This window comes from Caretta caretta, chromosome 6 (genome assembly GCF_965140235.1).
Source record: "Caretta caretta isolate rCarCar2 chromosome 6, rCarCar1.hap1, whole genome shotgun sequence".
NCBI classification, from domain to species: domain Eukaryota; kingdom Metazoa; phylum Chordata; order Testudines; family Cheloniidae; genus Caretta; species Caretta caretta.
Genome location: NC_134211.1, coordinates 110,107,835 through 110,123,231, shown reverse-complemented (window position 1 = coordinate 110,123,231; position 15,397 = coordinate 110,107,835).

Sequence of the window (15,397 nt, the reverse complement as noted above, 5' to 3'; positions counted from 1 at the left end):
AGTCAATGTCTCATCCATGGGAACAGGCCTTGTTGGCTTTCTTAAAGTGTCTGATGTCAATCATGCACTAGGAAGGATTCCCTTACCTAAAGCAGCTGCTCAGCTTCATGCTAAACATCAACATTTAAGTGTCTAGTATAATGAAAAAGCTGAAATCTTGGAGCTGCTGCTTCAAGGAAGTCATCTGTGCTTAACTACACTGTTGTCTGGGGAAACAAATTCTTCCCTTAAGTGGCTTTTTCTTTGTCAAGGGTAGATTCTTTTTTAAAATTAACAAACTTACAGTAGCTGAGAGGTGAACAATAGCAGTGGCAGATGCCAACTGCAGTTGCCTCCTGAATAGGGGCTGCTTTTAGCTGACAGATCAGAAAGGTAATATCGGACAACGTGAGCGTCCTATGAATAAGTAGCTAAAGTTCCTTAAGTGGTCTCACAGAAATCCCTCAAGGGCTGGCAACCTAACAATGTTTTAAAACCAGAAATATATTCCTGGCCCTGAAGAGGGTACAATATAAGAGCAAAAGACACAAGTGGATTTTTGAGAGGGTGGGGGAGCCTTCAGAGGCATCTAGATGTAGTCTAAAGGTGTCAGATAAGTGGCTAAGGCTCTGACAAACTGACTCCCTAAGTGTGAATATACTAATGAAGGAACGTAAATGGACCACTTAACCTGTTGTGTGGACATAACAGTTGTGTTAAATTTCTTATCAGCTGTAGTTAACTTAGAGAAATGAGCTTTTATCTGAAAAGGTTCAGTGCTGATACCTTGCAACTACACACAGCCTAAGCAACAATTTTTCTCCTTTCTCCTAGCATGACCACCAAAAAGCACAAGTAGAAGACCAAAAGGTATGTCCCCTGCCTGAAACTACAGGAGGGGTTCTGTACAATCCCAGTCTCTTGCTGTGCTATGGGGAGGAGTTCAGGCCAGAGATCTTACTGGACCCTTCATAATGCAGTCACAGTATTAGTCTGGAAAAGATTAGATCACACACCTAGGCCTCAGGATCAGGTTGAAGTTTTAGAACCTCCATTGTGGCTAAATATCCTGTATCCCTGGCTCCAATCTTGCAACTGTGCTCATAGAAGCTTCTTCCTCTGCTCCTAGGAAAGCCATAGACCTTTGGAATCTCTTTCCTTTACTTAATCTCCCAAAACTTGGAAATTGCTGGGGGGGAAAAAACTTCAGAATGGTCACTGATGTAACCCCAATGTATGCCAGTCACCATCTTTGATAGGAACTACTTTACCTGTAGTCTACAACACCCAGGGGAGAGCTACATGCTAAATTGGTTCCTCTGTGGCATGTGCATGATGTTCCACTGTCTCCAGGGCTATGGGCACTGAACAGCCTAGTGCTTCAATCAATATTCCTGAAATGAGAGACTTGATTTGCTAGCATCCAACAATTTAGAAGTTGGAGTTTTGATTGTTTCATTTGTAACCCATGTAAACAGTAGGGCTAGTTGTCACTTGCTGGAGTCTAGACCATGTATAAAAATTTCATAAAACTCTGGGTTCAGTTCCTACAGATGACCTAATCCAGGTCGTTAGCACAGGCACTGGGAGAAATAATCTGTGAAAACCTGCATAAATTAGTCCAAGTACTTGCAATATCAATTTAATGTATTCTTTAGAATTGTAACTTTTGAAGGTAGAGCACAACATGATCTATGTAAAGTCAAAATTAGTGAAGGAATGTGAAATCCAAGAGCATTCTACACCAACAGTTTGCCCCCATCCACTGGAAAAAGGGAAGTGGGCGCAGCTAAGATTAGGTTTGTCTATCTTCAACTCTGCCCCCTTCTCCCAAGGGAGAGCAATACAGGGTGGAACTGAGCCAGTCCGTCTACTTCACAGAGTAGAAAGCCCATAGCTATTTTTTCTGCCTGCTTGAGTCGATTGAATTCAGCCCTGAAGTACCATATATGCTCTTTGAAAAGGTTGAGTTAGGGGATGGACAAGCAAATGTCAGTAGAATTTGGCAGAATAGGTGGAAAAATCAAAGGACAATCATGGAGATACGTGACCAAGTTAGGTATATATCTCCAAATTCCTACGAGCTTAGTTTCTTGGAGAGGGGTTTCAGAGACCTTTCCTACAGAGAACTCTCTCCCATGATGTGCCCCTTTCCAGAACCTTATGCAGCCATGGCCATTCTCAGCTCTTTGGGGAAGTCTGGCTGCAAGGTTCTGTCTGTTCTTCAAGTGCTTGCTCATGTCCATTCCAATGTAGGTGTGCCTGCACTGCTGCCCGAAAGTTTTTCCCACAGTGATAGCTGTTGGGTCAGCACTGGTGCCCCCAGGAGTCACGCCCTAATGGCACTATATAGGGGGCCTGCTGCCCTGCTACCCGCCTCAGTTCCTTCTTTCCGCCTGTGACTGTCATTGGAAAAAAATGGTTACTCCCCTTCTCGTAACTGTTGTTCTTCAAGATGTGTTGCTCATGTCCATTCCAATTAGGTGTGCATGCACTGTGTGCACGGTTGTCGGAAGGTTTTTCCCCTAGCAGCACCTATCTGGTTGGCTGTGGAGCCTCATGGAGTGGCACCTCCATGGCAGTGAATATAGGATCCTGCTGACCCTGCAGCTCTTCAGTTCCTTCTTGCCAGCTCCTCTGAGAGAGGGGAAGACAGGTGGGTTTGGAATGACCACCCATACAGGCTCAGAGCACATGAGTTCTATGGGGTTTAGCCATGAAACTTCCAAGCCGTGAGGTGAAGGGACTGGAGGTCAGGGTGGTGAAGGTGACTGTGGTCTTGGGTGATCAGGTCCGGGACCAGGGGCAATTCAATTGGGGTGTCCACCAACAGCTCCAGGAGCGCGATGTACCAGGGCTGATGAGGCCACACCAGTGCCACCAGTATGACCGCTGCCTTGTGTCTGCAGCTCTTGAGCAGAACCTTGTGGACAAGTGGGAACGGTGGGAATGCATACAACAGATGGTCCGTCCAGGAATGAAGAAACACGTCTGCAAGCGAGCCTGGACTGTGATTCCGGAAGGAGCAGAATCATGGGCATTTTCTGTTGCGTGTGGCAAACAGGTCGATCTGGGGAACTCCCCACCTCTGGAAAACCCTGTGTATCATGTCCGGGTGGATGGACCACTCATGGTTGTGGAAGGAACTGCTGAGGTAGTCCGTCAGCTTGTTCTGGCAACCTGAGAGGTAAGATGTTTCCAAGTGAATAGAGTGGGCTTTGGGGTCCCACAGCTTGAGGGCTTTCCAACATAGGGGAGAGGAATGAGCCCCACCCTGCTTGTTTATGTAAAACAGCACAGCTGCGTTGTCTGTCATGACCCCCACACACTTCCCTTGCAATTGGGCTTGGAAGGTTTGGCATGCTCATCGGACTGCCCTCAACTCCTTGATGTTGATGTGGAGTGAGAGCTTGACCTGCGACCAGAGGCCTTGCGGCTGTAGTTCTTCCAGGTGACCGCCCCATCCCATCACTGACGCATCCGTTACCAGAAACAGAGAGGGCTGGGGTTTGTCGAAGGGGACTCCCTCGCACACCTGCAGGTTGAGCCACCAGTGGAAGCACTCAAGGACACAGGAAGGGTGACCACTGTGTCCAGGCAGCCATGTCCCGAACAATAGAAGAGCCGCGGCAGGAAGCAGGAGGGGGTCTGGGGGTGGAGTGTGGGTGGGGACACACAGGCACTTTGGGTAGGCTGAGCCTTCCCCTGCCTTTGATACCCACTGCTCCAGACCCACCGCTCCAGGCCCACATCATTGGACTCGGAGGCAGAGTCCCACTATTCACGGCACAGCAGGCGCAGTGGCAGGGGCCCGCGCAATGGCCCTTCTGGACACCGGGGGCCTACCACCAAGTCCAGGGCACTCACTCTAGGGACTCCCACTCGGTGGTATCACAACCATGCGTGCCCCCGGCAGCCACATGTTGTCCCACCCCTCAAGGTGCTGAGACGACATGGGTGTGGGCCACACAGTTGCATCCAGATCCCGTGCCCCACCACCTGCGTTCGTCGTCAAGGAGCATGGTACCGAGCAGGATGTCTCCAGGGATCTGGAGGGCGCCCTCCTTCCCCTCTGTTGGAGTTGTCTGGCAAGAAGGAACGGAGGGAGTGGGGAGCGCGCAGCACCCCTTATACCGCACCATGGAGGCATCACTCCAGGGGTCGCTAGGGGCACTCCTCTGCGGGTACTGCTAGGGGAAAAACTTCTGACACCGGTGCACGTGGTGAGCATGCACACCTATTGTGGAATAGACATGAGCAACACATCTCGAAGAACACCAGTTACGGAAAAGATAACTATTTTTTTTTTTGCTGTTTGAAGACTGTATGAACAGTTATGTTAATCCAAGAGATTTAATCTCACTAATTTTTGCCTAACAATTAAACACAGAATTTTAATCTTATATTTGAATATCCTGTATGTAGGTTTAATTAGATCACTGACACTGCTTAAGGTGTTCTGTAGCTGAATATATCAAAATCTTCTTCCCTTCACAGTCAAGATATCCTATTTGTACAAACAGTGATGTCACAGTATCATCTGTGACATCACAGTCTATTGCCACAGTAATAAATCTGACATCAAAACAGATGACTTTGGCTTTTGATGACTAAGAAGATAGTTTATACAGCAAAAAGATCCTGTGTGCATCTGCATTAACTAGCAGTTTTGGGAATTTGGATGGAAATAATGATTGAAAGGTAGGATTATGCATGCAAACGTTTCCGTCTTGGTGATGCTCAAATGTTTAAAATGAAGGTATTTGAATGCTTGATTTATTTCAGACCGTTTCTTAGATAATTTCTCCAAATTCTCTCATTGACTGAAGTGGTCATTTACAAAAATTGGATGAAGCGTATTCACAAGGCTTATTATAACACAGAAGCTGAAACTATTTTTTAACTTATAAAAAACAGTAAGCTAAGAAGCCAGATAAAATGCCATCAGAACAAGAGACTCAGAGCATCTGTGAATTGTCATGACATATCTCTTGAAATCAAACATTATGCCTGTTTTGCTAATTGCCTTCTGAAACGAGGGAAGAGGGGTGAGGGGAAGGGGCTGAGGGAAGAGATAAGAAACCGTGGAGTGGAGCAGGCTGGCAGGTAGAGAAACTGTACCAATAAAGCAGGAACTCTTTGAGGCCATGGTAGATAGGATACAAGTTTCAGGGATCAGGTGGGGCTGGGTGATAGTGGCACTGGTACCACAGTTTTGGGGTGGGCAGCTATGGATGGTGCTGGGATGCAATGTCTGCAATAGGGATGTAACAGCCCCACCTCTGGGGATGTAGTGAGTAGTGAGCTCTCCCAGGCATCAGTTGCATGGGGTGTTTTAGGCTCAGGAAGAGAGAAGTGGCACAGGTAAAAGGACGGGGAGGTGATATTATCATCTCATTTCTGGAGAATAAAAGTGTGTGGGATTTGAGGATGTTCTCTGCTTTTTAGCTCTGGAAATCAAACCTTTTAAATACGTCATTAATAAAAGGCTTAAAGTAAGTGGAAGATGAACGTGTTAGGCTGGCATTAAAGGAATTACAGTGTTTGGATATTTAATTTGTTAGGAGGGCTTCTCTAACAAAACTCCTTTTCCCCCTCCTGTGTATTATACTCTTGTGATCTAATGGAGTCCACTAAAAATCCAGACTTTGTAGCGAGACTAACACATGAATACATGGTAAAATCTTTTAAAATCATTGACTCTCTCTCTCTCTCTCTCTCTCTCTCTCAAAAAATACTCCTAAAATGTATCCTCTAGTGTGTTGAGATTTAAAACTCACAACAGTGAATTGGAAAATGCTGAAGACATCTATTTCTAGTTTTCTTTACTGGTGAACTGATGACTTATGCCTTTACCTCCATGAAAGCTGGTTCAGATGTGAAGCATGAGAAGAGGGGAAGAAACCAGCTATGTTCCCTTGGAATAGTAAAAATGTTGAGCAGTAGGTGGTGGCCCATGAGTGCAGATTAAAACCTTCACAGTAGCTGAACGTAGACTATGGAATGTACTCCTGCAAAAGATAAGAATTACTACAGAGCACCACTTTCAGAACTAGATGCCAAACTAATTTATTGAACTTCACTTTCCCTTCTTAAGTTCTTCCCAGATACATAAGAAAGGCCATACTGGGTCATAACAATGATCCACCTAGCCCAATATTCTGTCTCTGACAGTGTCCAGTGCCAGATGCTTCAGAGGGCATGAACAGAATAGGGCAAATTCGAGTGATCCATCTGTCACCCAATCCCAGCTTCTGGCAGTTGGAGGTTTAGGGACACCCGGAACATGAGGTTGCATCCCTAACTAGCTTGACTAATAGCCATTGATGTTCCTACCCTCCATTAATTTATCTAATTCTTTTTTGAATCCAGATAGAATTTTGGCCTTCACAACATCTCCTGGCAACAAGTTCTACAGGTTGACTGTGCATTAGGTGAAGAAGTACTTCCTTTTGTTTGTTTTAAACCGGAGGCCTGTTAATTTAATCGGATGTCCCCTCCTTCTTGTGTTACACGAAGGGGTAAATAACACTCTCCATATCATTCATGATTTTATAGACCTCTGTCATAGCCTCCCTTAGTTGTCTCTTTCTAAGATGAACAGCCCCAGTCTTTTTAATCTCTCCTCATATGGCAGCTCTTCCGTACCCCTAATAATTTTTGTTGCCCTCCTCTGCACCTTTTCCAATTCTCATATATCTTTTTTGAGGTGACCAGAACACGACATCATCTGGAAGGAGGGTCCCAACTATGGGGTTGTGTCCCTCTGCTCCAGCTTGATGTTCTTCTACCCTGAGACTTTCATACTCCTTAACAACACAGAGGCTGGCAGACTGGGGGGTGGGACTGCTCTATTGTGTCCCTGAAAGTCTCCTTTATATACCTCTCTGTTTCCTTTAGCTCCTCCAGTTCAGCAACTCTGGCCTCAAGAGTCTATACTGTCTCTCTAAGGGCCATGAGTTGCTTGCATCAAATGCACGCATACACCACCTGCCCACAAGGCAGGTAATCATATGTGCTGTATTCAGTGCAATAACTGGATAGCTCCCACTTTGCTCCTGGACTTCTGTCTGCATTATTTTTACTTTTGACAAAGACACACAATACACCTGTTCCTGCACACAAAACATAAACAAACAAACAAAAAACAACTCCCAGACCTATAAATGAATCTAGCTGTTTTTTCTATATGCTATTTTGGGAAATACACAAACTCTATGGTAATGTGGACCATAAAAGTACCTATATATATACCATGTTCTCTAAGGTAACTAAGGGAGAGTGATATTCATAGCATTAACATGTATAATGGACCTAGAAAACTATAAAAAGCACTGGTGAGCAGTTGCACTATTTATAGACGGAGAGCCTCTCTTTTGGAAAATATTTTATATACATTTACTATTGGGGCTGGACAGGTCATAACTAAAATGCATACTGGAATTATGTAATTTACAGCATACAGCTGTAAACAGCTTTTCAACATTCAATTGATTGCTAGCATTTGGGAGAATGGGTATAAATGACTGGCTCAAGTAAAGTCTTACTCTCTTAAAAGTGACAGCAGTATTTATTCTTATACTTGAGCTGTTTACCATGGAGATAAGATGAAAAGCTAGAAATTAGTTTCCCTTTGTCACTGTGTATTTTGTAGCTAGGTGTTGTTGCCTAAGTGGATGTGAGATGCTATTGAAACCTTCCTTTCTTCATGCAGAACACCCAAAAATCTGGCCAGGGAAAGATGCAAGAAGTGTTAAAAAATGTTCAGTACAATAAGCATTCAGATATCATGGTGATGGGTACTATATCAATACTACATAAAAGTAAACCATGACTGTTGCTTTTTCGTTTGGCAACACTGTCACAGAGCTTTTCAGCGCACTTAAACTGAATTGAGACATGTTCCTTTATATTGGCTTCTAACTGCATTTGGAGGTCTTTAATTGTCACATAGAAATGTTTACAGAGATCTTGTGGCAAATACATAATTACAGATGTTCTTGTGCATATTTCTGATGGACATACTTTCTTAAACCAGGGATGGCCTAATACTGAAGGACCTGTAGAGAAACCAAGTGACATGAAACTTCAAGTAGTTTGTACATTTCTGCAATTTGATTATTTAGCAGCCTTGTTTAAATATTCTGATGTTAAAAAAAACCCCAATTGTTTAAACTTTTATCTAGAAGAGTCATAGGGGAATGGCTATCACATATATCCCCCTTCTCAACTCATACGATAAAGTTGTGATATATAGGGGTACTAAGGAGAAACTGATCTTCTATATCTTGGCCATTGTCACATGATGTGGTTCAGGGTTACAAAAGGTGATACTCTTACCATATGACAGGAGTCTATTGTCTACAACACTCTTATGGGGTTATATATTGATAGTGAATGTCAGTGTGTATTGCATTCTCTCAATGACCTCTCATTATTGTGGCATGGACAGTTTGGGACAGACAATGCTAAGTTAGTTTGGTGGCAGCCAAACCAAACACAAACTCTCATGCAAGGAGAGGCTGTTGGCTGTTTGTTGAACTTATGATATATTATAAAACTGCCTTGTGGTTTATATATATTTTTTAAATATTTACATTTTTTAAATTAAGTATTAAGAAATCCCAGTGAAAAATCCTCCCCTCTGAACCATGGCTGATCAAATGTGGAACAGACATAACTGCATCAAGGAAGCATTCAGTGTCCTTAGCACCAACGGTGGCATGAAGATGAGACAGAGAGGCACACTACTTCGTCATAAGGTGCCCCAATTGTGCTTTATTGTTTTGGTGATGGGGAAGAGAGAGAGATGGGTGTGGGCGGACTGGAGGGAGATGAGAATGTTTTGTAGTAACTCTTCTCTGAACAGTACTAGTCATTCCTTGCGCAAGATTCTCTTCCAAAACTAGCTGCTGTTGTTCTACCTGACAAGATATTCAGAGGGCGAACTATTCTAAAGCACTTTAGAGTATAAAAGAGCAGTGTACATGTATATTTCATGACATGATTTCCCCCCCACCCCACCCTTTTTACTTGTAGTTTATAAAAAGCCTTAAACAGATTTCAAGTTCCTTACCAAGCTACTCTTCCATATTAGGAACATACTCTAAATATGCTGTATAACAGCTGTTTCAAACAAACAAAAACGAAACAAAAGAAACCCTTCCTCTGTTACAGGGAAGGTTTTCTTTCCAAGTATTTTAACTATCTGTTCTTCTTCTAGTGATTGCTCATGTGTATTCCACAATAGGTGTGTGTGCTCGTCATGTGCACTGGTGCCGGAAGTTTTTCCCCTAGCAGTACCCGTGGGGGGAGTGAAGGGGGGAGCACCCCCTGCGACCCCTGCAGTGGCGCCTGCCTGGCGCAGTATAAGGGGAGCTCCATGCTCCCCCGACCCTCAGTTCCTTCTTGCCGCCAGTGAAGGTGCGTCGGAACTGCTCTGCTCGAGCTTTGCTGTAGCTCGTCCCCAGAACTGTTCGTTCGTTCAGTGTTAGTACCTGTAGTTAGTTAGCAGTTTAGTCAGTGAGCCTGGGCTGGGGCATGCCCCGTGCCCTGGGGTTTATATCGTGTGGTTCTTGTAGGCTTTCTATGCCAAGAAGTGACCCGCCCGCAAACTGTTTGCGCTGTTTGGGAGAAACCCATATCAGTGAAAGGTGAAAGATTTGTAAGTCATTTAAGCTTCGGACCAAAAAAGAAAGGGACATTAGGCTCCGAGCCGTCCTGATGGAGTCGGCACTGACCCCGACTCCAGCACGCCGCTCCAAACCGGTACCCAGCACCGCGGCATCGGTATGCGGCGACCCTCCAGTGCCATCGACCAGTCAGCATCGCTTCCCATCCAGGGGGCACGCCAAAGAGGGCCAGGAAGACTCCCTCTTCACAGTGGCACCGAGGGAAGTCTGGGACAGAGGCTAGGCCCATGTCGGGCAGTCCTTGATCCCCACCGGGCCCCAGGCCTCTGACTCACGTTGAGTGGAGTAGCCCGGCCCCTTCAGAACAGGCCTCTCCAGATGTCCGGATGCCATCTGCACCTGAAGCCCTCCAGACGGCCTGGGACGTTATGTCCATGCCAGTGCCTGGAGCGCCACCAATGTCAGCCCCACGCTCCAGAGGCAAGCCGCCGCTGGGATCTCCGCAGTCGCCTCTGGCCCGGTACTGGTCTTGGTCGAGGGAATGTTCCTGACGCCATTCACCGCCCAGCGACTACTTGGGAAGAGTCCATGTAGATCACCCTTGACGCCGACCAACCTATCTGGCTGGGTTCCATCCAGACGGGACTCTCGGCACCGCTTGTCCTCAAGGAGTGAATATCGACGGGGCCACAGCGGGTGTGGCCAACGATCCTCATCTCGGAGTTGGTCACGGCACGGTCGTCGCTGCTATTCCCGCTTCAACTCCCGCTCCAAGTCTCCGCCAAGACATCGCAGCCCCGGGCGTCGATTGCTGTTGTCTCGCCGTCGCGGGTCCGCCCGTTGAGGCGGTTCGCGGAGCGGTTGTTACCATCGGTACTGATCCTCCACGTCGAGATCGTGGTCCTGTGGCCATCGTAGATCCCGGCACCACTGCTCCTTCCGGTCCAGAGACAGCAGCACATCTTATGCCAGCCCAGTCTCCATTCGTAGCCATCCTCCGATGGGCCAGGCCAGCCAACCCGAACAGCCGGCACCGCCAGTGCCACAGCAGGTGCAGCGACACCGAGGATTGTGGATGGCCCAATGGTACCAGTGGGCACCGTGGCCTCCGGCACAGCCCCTGAGGGGAGCTCGCTCAATGGCCAGAGTTTCGGAATCACCATTGGCCTCCCTCTCCAGACCCCTGAGAAAGGAGTCGGTGGGACGTGCGTCCTCAGCACTGTGCCCAGAGTCTGACCAGGTGGTGGACCCTCCAGTGCCGGATGACACCCAGAGCACCGCATCGGCCTCCTCACCCCACCCCCCTCTGCCCCGCAGAAGGACTTCAGGGCCCACCAAGAACTTTTAAAGACGGTGGCAGCAAGCCTCCACCTCCAAGCAGAGGAGATGGAGGAGCCTTCAGACTCCCTGTTTAATGTGTTGTCCCCATCAGCACCGGGTAGGGTGGCCTTGCCTCTCCATGAAGGGGTGGCTAAGATTTCAAATGCTCTGTGGCAAACACCGGCCTCGTTGGTCCCCATCTCTAAAAAGGCGGAACACAAGTACTTTGTACCCACTAAAGGACATGAGTACTTGTATACCCACCCGGTGCTCAACTCCCTGGTGATCGAGTCAGTCAACCACAGGGAACAGCAGGGTCAGCCAGCCCCTGACCGCAAAGAACAAAGACTCTCGGAGACTGGACTCTTTTGGAAGGAAAATATATTCGTCTTCGAGCTTCCAGTTACGAGTGGCAAACCATCAGGCTCTCCTGGGCCGGTATGAATTCAATCTGCGGGACTCCCTGCCCAAGTTTGAGGACTCCCTCCAGGAGCACGATAGGAAGGAATTCAAGGTGCTAGTGGAGGAAGGGGCAGCGGCCGCTAGGGCATCCCTGCAGGCAGCTTCAGATGCTGCGGATATGGCTGCACGATCCATGGCCTCCGCAGTGTCCATGAGACGGCGCCATGGCTCCTGCTCTCTGGGCTGTCCAGCAAGGCACAGTCTTCCATGCAGGATCTCCTGTTTGACGGGAAAGCTCTGTTTGTGGAGGAAACAGATACAAGAATGCATGGCATGAAAGACTCCCACAAGACCCTCCAGACTCTGGGCCTCTATGTCCCGGCTCCGGCAAAACCTAAGTTCAAGCCTCAGCAGACTCCCTGCCCAGGCCACCCTCCCGAAGTATGAGGCCGCCTATAAGAAGCAGCAGGAATATAAGAGACACCCTGACCCCCAGCCTGGATCCTCCAAGTGCAAGCAAGTGGGGAAAAGGTGTTTTTGACGGGACACTTGGGGGCACCCTGCCAGTCCTCACCCGGGATCCAATAAAACTACCCTTTTCCAACCGGTTGTGTGCTTTCCTCCTGGAATGGTGGCGGCTAACCTTGGACCCATGGGTCCTCAACACCATCTCCTGGGGTTACACCCTCCAGTTTACTTCCTGCCCGCCCAACCACCCCCTACCCCTGTCCCTCTTGGGGGACCCCTCGCACAAAGCTCTGCTCAAGCAGGAGGTTGGGCGGCTGCTAGGACTAGGAGCGATAGAGGTGGTGCTCGAGGAGTTCATGGGCAAGGGGTATTACTCCCGTTATTTCCTTATCCCGAAGGTCAAAGGGGGGCTCAGGCCCATCCTGGACCTGCGAGGTCTGAACCAGTACATGGTGAAACTGAAGTTCCGCATGGTCTCCCTGGCCTCCATCATCCCCTCCTTGGATCCCGGGGACTGGCATGCTGCCCTTGATCTACAGGACGCGTACTTCCACATTCACATATTCGAGGGGCATAGGTGCTTCCTCTGTTTCGCGGTGGGACAGAATCATTACCAATTCACTGTCCTCCCGTTTGGTCTGTCCACTACCCCCTGGGTGTTTACAAAATGCATGTTGGTGGTAGCAGCCTACCTCAGACGGTGGGGGGTTCCAGATATTTCCCTATCTGGACGATTGGATTGTCAAGGGCACCTCCTGGTTGCAGGGGAGGGATCACGTGGCACTCCTCCTGTCCATGTGCACCGCCCTGGGCCTTTTGGTAAACAACACCAAGTCCATGTTAGTCCCGGTCCAATGCATAGAGTTTATCGGGGTGCTCCTGGATGCAGTGTCTGCCAGGGCCTCTCTCCCGCCAGACAGATTTGAGATCCTGAAAGGTCTCATCAACTCGGTCACAAGATTCCTGGTGACAACAGCCAGGGTTTGCCTGCAACTCTTGGGTCACATGTTGGCATGCACATATGTGGACCGTCATGCCAGACTCAGGAGGAGGCCCCTCCAGCTCTGGTTGGCCTCTAAGTTCTCCCAGGCCATGGACAGGATGAACAAGGTCCTCACCTTGCCGGACTCTGTGATCACCTCCCTATCGTGGTGGTCCGCCCCAAACAACATGCTCCAAGGGGTCCCGTTCAGGGACAGCGCCCTGTCGTTGGAGCTGGTGTCCGATGCATCGGACCTGGGTTGGAGGGTCCCATGTGGGGAACTTTCAGACCCAAGGCCTGTGGTTGGCTTACCACCTGACCCTACATATAAATGTCATGGAGCTCAGGATGGTGTGGCTGGCATGCATGGCCTTCCACTCGCACCTGGAGGGCAAGGTAGTCAGGGTCCTTACGGACAACATGGCCTCGATGTTCTATATCGACAAGCAAGGTGGGTCCTGATCCTCTGCCACAAAGCCCTCAGGCTGTGGGACTTCTGTATAGCCCACGACATCCACCTGAAAGCCTTCCACCTACTGGGCGCCCGGAAGGAGAGGGCGGATCACTTGAGCAGGGACTTTTCCTTGCAACACGAGTGGTCCCTCCACCTGGAAGTGGCCCACTGGCTCTTCCGAAAGTGGGGAACTCCCCAGGTGGACCTATTGGCGACACGGCAGAACCGGCGATGCCCCCAGTTCTGCTCCAGGGGGTCCTGGGGAGGGGCACTATCTCTGATGTCTTTCTCCTGTCCTGGTCAGGCTGGCTTCTCTATGCCTTTTCCCCGTTCCCTCTAATCAGCAGGGTCCTGGAGAAGATGAAGATGGACAAGGCCCGGGTCCTCCTGATTGCCGTGGCGTGGCCCAGGCATCACTGGTATGGGATCCTCACGGGCCTGGCAGTAGCTCCGCCATTGCCGTTGCCGCTCCACCCGGACCAGCTTTCTCAGGAGCACTCCACCTCACGGCGTGGCTGCTCAGCGGTTAGGCGGAGAGGAATGAATGTGCTCAGAACAGGTTCAGCACGTCCTCCTCGAAAGTAGACGGCCCTCCACTCACCGCGCTTATTTGGCAAAGTGGTCCCGGTTCTCTTGGTGGGAGGCAGACCAGGGTGTCTCCCCGGTTGCCACCCTGATCCACTTATCCTTGATTACCTCCTCCACCTGAAGGCCCAGGGCCTGGCGCCCTCATCAGTCAAGGTGCACGTGGCAGCCATATCGGCCTTCCATCCGCCGGTGCAAGGGCACACGGTATTTTCCCATGCTATGACTGGCTGGTTCCTTAAGGGTTTCGATCGTCTTTTTCCATATTCTAGACCACCGGTCCCGCAGTGGGACCTAAACCTGGTGTTGGCTTGTCTCACGGGGCCCCCGTTTGAACCAGTGGCCACGTGCTCCTGGTCTCACCTCTCGTGGAAGGTGGCCTTCCTGGTTGCAATCACGTGGGCCAGGCAAGTCTCAGAGCTCAGGGCCCTGACCTCCAAGCTGCCACACACGGTCTTTCATAAGGACAAGGTCCAGCTCTGCCCACACCCTGCATTCCTCCTGAAGGTGGTCTCCGCCTACCACATGGGTCAGGACATTTTTCTACCAGTCCTCTGCCCCAAGCCTCATGCGTCCAGTGAGGAGTGCCGTCTCCACATGCTCGATGTGGAGCGAGCTCTGGCTTTCTACCTCAAGCAGACCAAGCCATTCAGAAAGTCCTCGCAACTGTTCGTCACCTTGGCTGAGCACGCGAGGGGCCAGCCGATATCCACTTGGCAGCTTTCCAATTGGATCACTTCGTGCATCTGCTCCTGTTACGAGCTGGCAGGTGTTCCCCTGCCACCCATTGTGAGGGCACACTCGACTCGGGCACAGGCCTCGTCAGCTGCCCTTGTGGCCTACGTCCCCATCCAGGACATTTTATAGGGCCACCACGTGGTCTTCGGTTCACATGTTCACCTCGCACTAGGCAATCGTTCCCCAAACCAGGGATGACGCCGGGTTTGTCAGGGCGGTCCTCCGTCCTGGGAACTTGTGAACTCCTACCCACCTCCAACAGATATAGCTTGGACTCACCTATTGTGGAATACACATAAGCAATCACTCGAAGAAGATGACAGTTACCTTTTCCATTTCTGGTGTTCTTCGAGATGTGTTGGTCATGCCTATTACACATCCCACCCTCCTTCCCCTCTGTCGGAGTTGTCTGGCAAGAAGGAACTGAGGGTGGGGGGAGCATGCAGCTCCCCTTATACCATGCCAGGCAGGCACCACTCGAGGGGCCGCGGGCGGCGCTCCCCCCCATGGGTACTGCTAGGGGAAAAACTTCCGGCACCGGTGCACATGGCGAGCACGCACACCTATTGTAGTCTTTTCTTCACTGCCATTTTCTGTAGAGGGTTGTAGAGGACTGTTCACAGGTTTGCTCGCTGTCAAGTAAGTGCTAGTTATAGTTAAAATCATGTGATCAGAAGTCCAGCATTTGTGGTACTGAAACCGCTATGGTGACAGTACTTTCACACCAAAATGTCACTGGGCATATAATCACCCTTGCCAAAATAACTTACTGCATCCTTGGGTCTGCTTCTGCTGGTACTGATGGCAAACAACACCAGAGATTTTAAGGGAAGCCTG